This window comes from Mustela nigripes, chromosome 15 (assembly GCF_022355385.1).
Source record: "Mustela nigripes isolate SB6536 chromosome 15, MUSNIG.SB6536, whole genome shotgun sequence".
NCBI classification, from domain to species: domain Eukaryota; kingdom Metazoa; phylum Chordata; class Mammalia; order Carnivora; family Mustelidae; genus Mustela; species Mustela nigripes.
In genome coordinates, this window is record NC_081571.1 from 15,702,646 (window position 1) to 15,712,009 (window position 9,364).

The following is a 9,364-nucleotide window of genomic DNA, read 5'->3' on the forward strand; positions in this document are numbered from 1 at the left end:
AGTTAAAGAACAGACTACTAAACAATGAATTGATCAACCATGAAATCAAACAGGAAATTAAAAAATACACGGAGACAAATGAAAATGAAAATGTAATGGTCCAAAATATTTGGGCTGCAATAGGTGTTCTAACAGGGAAGATTATAGCAATATAGGTCTACCTCAAGAAAAAAAGAAAAATCTCAAGCAAATAACCTAATCTTAGACCTAAAAGAGCTAGAGAAAGAAGAAGAAGAAGAAAAAAAAGCCCAAATCCAGTAGAAGGAAGGAAATAATAAAGAGTAGAGGAGGAATAAATAAAATATAAAGAAACAAACAAAAACCCTAAAACAATAGAACAGATCAATGAAATCAGGAACTTGTTCTTTGAAAACATAAATAAAATTGATAAACTTTTATCTAGACTCATCAAGAAAGAAAGAGAGGACTCAAATGAATAAAATTGTAAATGAAGGGGGAGAATAACAACTGACACCACGGAAATATAGAGGATTATAAGAGAATATTACAAAAATTATACATCAAAAAATTGGACAACCTAGAAGAAATTGATAAATTCTCAGAAACATGTAACCTTCCAAAATGGAATCAAGAAGAAATTAATTAGCAATTTCAAAATTTGAAATTTATTAGCAATGAAATTGAAACTGTAGTAAAAATGCTCCTAACAAACAAAAATCCAGATGAATTCTGCCAAATATTTAAAACGTTAATACCTATTCCTCTCAAACTATTCCAAAAACCAGAAGAGGAAAGAAAGCTTCCAAATTCACTCTATGAGGCTAGCATTACCCTAATAGCAAAACTGGATAAAGAGACTATAAAAATGAAAATTATAGGCCAATATCTCTGATGAATATAGATATAAAAATCCTCAATAAAATATTAGCAAACTAACCCAACAATATGTTTTAAAAAAATCATTCACCACAATCAAGTGTGATTTATTCCAAGGATGCAAAGGTGGTTCAATGTTCACAATCAAGCAACTTAACACATCATATTGACGAAAGAAAGGATAAAAACCATATGATCATCTTAATAGGTGCAAAAAAAGCATTTGACAAAATAAAACAGCCATTATTGATAAAAAAACAACAACAATAACTCTCTACAAAGTAGGTTTAGAAGGAATAGAGCACATCATAATGAAGGCTGTGTGTTAGAAACTCACAGCTAACATCATACTCAATGGTCAAAAGCTCAGAGCTTTTAATTTACAATCAGGAACAAAACAAGGATGTCCACTCTCACCACTTTTATTCAAGACAGTACTGGAAGTCCTAGTCACAGAAATAGTCAAGAAAAAGAAATAAAATCTACCCAAATTGGTAAAGAAATAAAAAACTTTCACTGTTTGTAGATGGCATCATACTATGTCGAAAACTGTAAAGACTCCTACAAAACACTGCTAAAACTGATTATGAATTCAGTATTGTTGCAAGATACAAAATTAATATACAAAAATCTGTTGCATTTCTATCCATTAATAGTGAAATCGCAGAAAAAGAAATTAATAAAATAATCCCATTACAATTATACCAAAAATAATAAAATAGTTGGGAATAAATTTTACCAATGAGATGAAAGACCACTACTCCAAAAACTATAAACTATTGATAAAAAAAATTGAAGATGACACAATAAATGGAAAGACATTCCATGCCATGCACTAGAAGAACCAAAGTTATTAAAATGTCCATACTACCTAAAGCAATCTACAGATATAATGCAATCTCTCTCAAAACACCAATGACATTTTTCGCTAAACTGAAACAAATAATCCAAGATTTTATGGAACCACAAAAGGCCCTGAATAGCCAGTGCAATCTTGAGAAAGAACAAAACTGGAGGTATCATAATCCCAGGTGTGAAGATATACTACAAAGATGTAGTAATCGAAATAGTATTCTACTGGCACAAAAACAGACACATAGATCAATGAAACAGAATAGAGAGCCCAGAAATAAACCCAAGCTTATATGGTCAGTTAATCCATGAAAAAGGAGGCAAAAATATACAATGGGGAGAAGATAGTGTCTTCAACAAATAGTGCTGGGAGAACTGGACAGCTACATGGAAAAGAATAAAACCAGACCACTTTCTTATACCATACACAAAGGCAAATTCAAAAGGGTTTAAAGACCTAAATGTGAGCACCAACTCTATAAAACTCCTGGAAGAAAACATAGGCAGTAATTTCTTTGATAATCAGCCATAGAAACATTTTTCTAGATATGTCTCCTTTGGCAAGGGGAACAAAGGTAAAATTAAGTTATTGAGATTACATCAAAATATAAAAGGTTTTGTAGAGCAAAGGAAACCAACAACAAGACTAGAGGGTAATTTACTGAATGGGAGAAAATATTTGCAAATGGTAAAACCAATAAGGGGTTAATATAAAAAAAATAAAGAAACTTATACAACTCAATACCAAAAAAATCAAATAATCTACTTTAAAACTTAGAAGAGGATCTGAACAGACATTTTTCTCTCTCTCTTTTTTAAAGATTTTATTTATTTATTTGGGAGAGAGAGAGTGCACAAGTGGAGGGGAGGGGCAGAGGCAGAGGGAGAAACAGACTCCCTGCTGAGCAGAGCACCTGCCATGGGCCTTGATTCCAGGACCCTGGGATCAAACCTGAGCCAAAGGTAGCTGATTAATCGACTGAGCCATCCAGGTACCCTGAGCAGACATTTTTCTAAAGAAGATACACAAATGGTCAGCTGACACATGAAAAGATGCTCAACATCACTAATCATTAGGGAAATGCAAATTAAAGCTATAATGAGACTTCACCTTACATCTGTTAGAGTGGCTAAAATATAAAAGACAAGAAATAACAAGTGTTGACAAGGATGTGGAGAATAAGGAATCCCTCATTCACTATTGCTACAAATATAAATTAGTATGGCCACTATTGAAACTGTATAGAGCATCCTTAAAAAAATTAAAAATAGAACTACATTATGATCCAGTAATTCTACTACTGGGTATTTACTAAAAAAAAAAAAAAAAAAAAAAAAAAAAAAAGAAAGCACTTTCATTTGAAGAGGTATATAATTATTGCTGCATTATCTACAATAGTCAAGCTATAGAAGCAACTTAAGTGTCCATCATTAGTTGAATGGCTAAAGAAAAAGTGTTACACACTCACACACACACACACACAGAGGAATATTAGTTTAAAAAAAAAAGAGAATGTACTCTTGCCGTTTGCCACAACATGGATAGACCCAGAGGGTGTAATACTAAATGAAATAAGTCCAAAAGATCAAGACAAATGCTATATGATTTCACTCATATAAAATTTAAGACACAAAGCAAAGTAAAAATGGAGATGAACTAAAAAACAGACGCTTAAATACAGACAACAAACTGGTGGTCCCTCAAAGGGAGGTAGATGGGTGAAATAAATGAAGGGGATTAAGAGTACACTTATCTTGATGAGCACTCAGAAATATGTAGAACTGTTGAATCATTATATTGTACACCTGAAGCTAATAAAAACACTGTCTGTTAATTATACTTCGATTAAAAAAAAAGGCATTTGTATTTATTGACTGTAAATTATTTCAATAAATCAGTTTTCATTGAGAATCCAAAAAGAATAATGATAGCAGAAGTAATTATACAAACTCAATTTTATAGTAATCTAAAGATACATTATGAATTTTAGGCCATCTTTTTTATTTGAAATTAAAGTATAAATTTACCTTGAGTGTAATATGCTGATTTAAGAAGGTAATTTTACCCATCAGAAAAATGTACATGCTCATCTAACTTACATGAAGTTACATGATACAGAGATCAGAAGATACAGAGTATTTCCAACTTCTTGAGACCTTCGTTCTCCTTCCCAGATAATCAGAAACACCCCAAGCAACCATCGATCTTATTTCTATTGCCATAGATCAGTTTTGCCTGCTCTGGAACTTGATATAGATGGACTCACACACAGAATATGTATCTTTGCGAGTCTGGGTTCTTTCATTCAGCATAAGGTTTTTGAAATTTACCTACATTCTTGTGTGTAGTTTATTTTTATTGCTGAGCAAATCCATTGTGTGAATATACCACAATTTATTCCATTACCTTGTCTTTTAAAGACAAATTCACTAATACTTTTCTGCAAAATCTTTAGACTTTTAGCTCTACTCACAAGTAAAGTGGATTCCTAAAGAACTAAAAGTGCTTTCAACCTTAATTAACCTGATAATTTATTATAAGTTTCACCTCATTTTGCAAATGTGTTTCTACCAATCATCATAGCATTTTGAAGTTGGGAGTTGCCTTGAATCTTTTGTTTTATAGATAAAAACGGATGCTTAGAAAGGCTCACTTAGTGACCAGAAGTAAAAACACAAATCAGCGGTACTTGGATGGTTCAGTTGGCTAAGTCTCTGCCTTCAGCTCAGATCAAGATCCCAGGGCCCTGGGATTGAGCCTGTTTCTGGGCTTCCTGCTCAGTGGGGAGCATGCCTTTCCCTCTGCCCCCTCTCCTTGCTCATGTTCTCTCTCCTTATCTCTTTCTCAAATAACTAAATAAAATCTTTTAAAAAGTGCAAATCAGATTTCCTTCATTTTACTCTCTCTCCTCTATTGCAAACTATAAATATACATTATTTTAACCTGAGTGGATAAAATTAATGAGTTTATTTCAAAGTTAAATGAAAAAGTGATTGTTTTATATGTGCTTAATAGAATTTTGTTGTATAAAAAGCTCAATGAACCAATCTAAAATCTGGTACCATTTTCTTTTTCTTTTTTTTTTTTAAGGATTTATTTCGTTTAGAGATAGTGCCAGTGCAATTAGGGGTAGGGGTAGAGAGAGAGAATCCTGAGAAGACTCCCTCCTGAGCACAGAGCCCATGGGATTTGATCCCACAACCAATGAGATTAAGACCTGAGCTAAAACCAAGTGTTGGACCCCCAACTGGCTTAGTCACCCAGGTGCCCTAAGATTTTTTTTTTTAAGTAATCTCTACACCCATCACAGGGCTTGAACTCTCAACCAGAGATCAAGAGCCACATGCTCTACTGACTAAGCCAGCCAGACACCTCTGGTACCATTTTCAAATGTGTATTTTCACCTGGTATTTCAGGACTATAACCAGGAACTTTGAAAAAATAAAATTGAAGTATATACTACAAAATTCAGGAAACATTCTGTGTATGTATTAGGATTTTTCTTTGATCACAGTAGCTGACTGTGATATTAGCATAAACACTATCAAAGACAGGCTGCCAACATATCTTGTCTTCTTTCAATAGTTCCTATTAGTATTTGCTCTGGGGGGGGTGGGAAACTATTTCAGAAAGCCTATGATACAGTGAGATCGGAAGGAGTATGAATCAAATACAACTTATTCTTCTTGTTCTGGTTCCAGGAAAATGGCACTATTTTGTGGAGGTCATCTTTGAAGGAAGTCATTGACATGCTGGTAAATGTTTACCAAACCAGTCTCTGGAAATAATAACTCTGATTTCTATCATTTGATTATTTTCATGGTGTAAATACTTGCATGTTGGCCAATTTCAAGCTGCCAACATGATGTCAGCTGGTTTATAAAATCCCTGACAATTTAGCAATCAACTTTCATGAGACTCTCAGAACACTACTTGCTGGAGAATGCGAAGTAGTTAGATATTTTTCAGCTTTCAACCTCTAGGAGGGTAAAAAAAAGGAAAAAAAAAAAAGAAGGGAAGGAAGGAGGGAGAGATGGTGGGAGGGAGGCTGGCAGGCAAGAAAGAAGAGAGGAAAGAAAATTAAAAGAAAATATAAAGGAAAGAAAGGACATTCACCTTCATGGAAGCCAATTAGATTAACTCGAAGTGTGATCAAGAAAGTCATTTTTATGAATCAGTTAAGCATTAAACAAGGAGATTCCTCCCCACCCCCCAACTTTAGCTGGGAAGACCCAAAAGCCTGAAGATTAGAAGAACTGGGGTTGGAAGATCATCTTCAAAGATGACTTTTCTTACATTTTAACCCCTTGGCTATGATGGCTGAAGATGGGCTTAACAGGGATGCTGAGACTGTCAACCACCTACATGTTACTTCTTTATGTGGTATGGGCTTCTCCTGGCATGGCAACTGGGATCCTAGAAGAAATATTTTGAAAGGGACCTTCTTAAGAGCAAGTGTTCCAAGATGACCAAGCAGAAGTGGAATCCCCATTATGATTGAGCCTCATAAATCACATAGGTAACTTCTACCTTTCTCCATTGGTCAAAGTAGTCACAGGCTCTCTCAGATTCAAAGGGGATATAAACTTCACTGTTTATTGAGAGGAGTATTAAAAAACTTATAGCCATTTATAAACATCTGTGATCAATGAATATATAAATAGTGTGCCGGAATTTGATAGACTGTGTCACTTGTTTAGAACAAGTTTGGGGGGGGCAGTTGAAATATATTGGCTTTTGCATGCTTGAGTAGACCAGTCTGAATGGAAATAAGACATTCTGCACCCAGAGAAGGGTCCAAAGAAAAGCTTCTGCTGTCAAGAACAAAGGTGGTAAATGAAGAGAGTCATAATGTGGCCTCTAGAAGCTGGAAAAAACAATTAAATGGATGATTCCTCCAGAGGGAACACTGTCCTGCTGACACCTTGGTTTTAGCCTAGTGAGATCCAGTTCAGACTTCTGACCTATATAATGGATGTATTGGTTTAATTCATTCAATTTATGGTAATTTCTTATAGCCAAAATAAGTAACTAATACAAAGACAGTTGATTCTTTGGCTCCAAGGAGATGACATGCTAACCAGGTTGGTTTTGGTGGGGAGTGGATTGGCAACATAAGCCCCTGGGGAGTGGGGAGTGGGGCCAGGGATGGGTGGAGGGTGGTCAGGTAGACACCACCTTTCAGTCAGAATCCAAGGAAGCAAAGAGAGGTGGTAAGTCAGGCTCTGTTTTGGACTGAGTTATGTCTCCCCAAAATTCATATGTTAAAGTACTAACATCCAACATTTCAAAATGCAATAATATTTAGAGAGAGGGCCTTTACAGGGGAAACTAAGATAAAATAAGGTTACATGGGTAGAACCTAATGCAATTAGGTAGGACCTAATGCAATATGACTCGTATCATTACAAGAAGGGAAAATTAGGATGGGGCGCCTGGGTGGCTCAGTGGGTTGGGCCTCTGCCTTCGGCTCAGGTCATGATCCCAGGGGCCTGGGATCGAGTCCCGCATTGGGCTCTCTGCTCAGCAGGGAGCCTGCTTCTCCTCATCTCTCTCTCTGTCTGTCTCTCTGCCTATTTGTGATCTCTCTCTCTGTCAAATAAATAAATGAAATCTTAAAAAAAAAAAAAAAGAAGGGAAAATTAGTATATCAATGCACATAGAGAGAAGTATAGGGAGAAGGTTGTTATCTATAAGGAAAGAGGCCTCAAAAGAAACCAACCCCCCAACACCTTGATCTTGAATGCCAAGCCTCCAAACTTGTGAGAAAATAAATTTCTATTGTGTAAGCCACCTAGTTTGTGGTACTTTCTAATGACAGCTCTAATAAGCTAATACATGACCCCAATCCTTCACTTCCCTCATTTTCTAGATTAGGGCATTATGACTCAGAAAAAATAAATGACTTAAGTTATTTCTAGAACTATTGGGACTGCAGTCTGCAGTGCTTGATGGTGACGCAGAGAACTAATGAACACCCTGGGGCTCTCCTTGCAGTTTTAGGTGAGGCTTTGTGATGTGGCTGCCTGCTTTTTAAGCTCTTCACATCTGGACATTTAGAACTCGGTGTGTGTATGTCATTTCTTACTGGATGAATAAAGGCCAAATTTTTTTTTAAGATTTTATTTATTTATTTGACAGAGAGAAATCACAAGTAGTCAGAGAGGCAGGCAGAGAGAGAGAGGAGGAAGCAGGCTCCTCGCTGAGCAGAGAGCCCGATGCGATGTGATGCGGGGCTGGATCCCAGGACCCTGGGATCATGACCTGAACCGAAGGCAGAGGCTTTAACCCACTGAGCCACCCAGGTGCCCCTAAAGGCCAAATTTTAAAAACAAAACAAAACAAAATGGAAATGGTCAAGTGATCAAAAATTTGAAGCTGAAAAAGAAAATTTCATTAAACACAAGTCAGATGTGATTTTCATCAAGATTGCATTTTATAGTAGGTTCCACTGGGAAAAATACATTTTTATATACATTGCTAATCTGTTTTTAAAAATTTATTTTCCTAAGGATGGTGAGATATGGGAAGATGGGCCAGTCAATGGTGAAATGCATCTGTATGATATAATTCATTGTAACTGAACATAATTGCTTCGTGTAGTTTACTTGATAGTTACTATAAAGTTACTTGATAGTTACCATTATTCATGAGAAACTTGAACAGTGGGCTTGACTGGAAAACATTTTCCTACACTGTTCTGTTATCCTGATACACTGCAGGGCATGGTTATATTTACATATTTAATCCAGTTGCAAATAGAAATTAATAATAGATATTACCAAATAAATTACTCCATTGCAAATTAAAGGAGATTGTGGTTTTTTCTTCTTAATATATTCAAATCAAATACCCTTAGCCTTAGATCTCCTACGGAGAGAATATGGGTTGCTTCCATCCTGGGTATAAGAGAGTAATCTAAGCAGACTGTAAATTATTTAAGTTGGTCACTTTGCTCTAATACATGCTAAGTAGCTCTTTAAATCATTAATGAGGGCATCAGATTCTGCAATTGATTTGACAAATCAAAAAAAAATACTATACTGCCTTTAATTACTTTTAAAAGAAAAGAATCAGAGCCTGATTTTATTAAAATCAGATCATAGGTACTTAATAACCTACAGCAAAAAAAGAAAAAAGTTGAATTTCATACTATCCAAATTTCCAAAACTTTAACTCATTATATATATAGGCTCATGTACTGCCTATGGTGCCTCTTTTGTTCCTGTAACTTTTTCTACATTATTTCTGTTAGTCCTAATAACAGTGTTGGAGGCAGGCATTGTTATCCCTCTTTCGCAGATGAGGAAACTCATTCAGAGATTTAAATAACTTAGTCAGTTTGTATATCTCTGAACTGAGATTCATTCTGTGGTCTGTTTGATGCCAGAGCCCATGTATTTTCTACTATATCATGCTGAATTTTATTTTATGGTTTACCGAGTGCTTTCAAAAATATTATTTTATTTGAGGCTCCAAAAGTCCTAGGAGGTAATTCCCTATTTTATGGTTAAGAAAACTGAGCATTCTAGCATCTGATCCCAAATAATACAGTTAGAAATGGTCTTTGAGTACTTTCTTCTCTACCCCAAGCTATGCAAACATGTGTACCCACACATTCCACACATATGTAGAAGAGGAAAAAAAAATCTTTTCCTTTCCATCTTTTTAGAT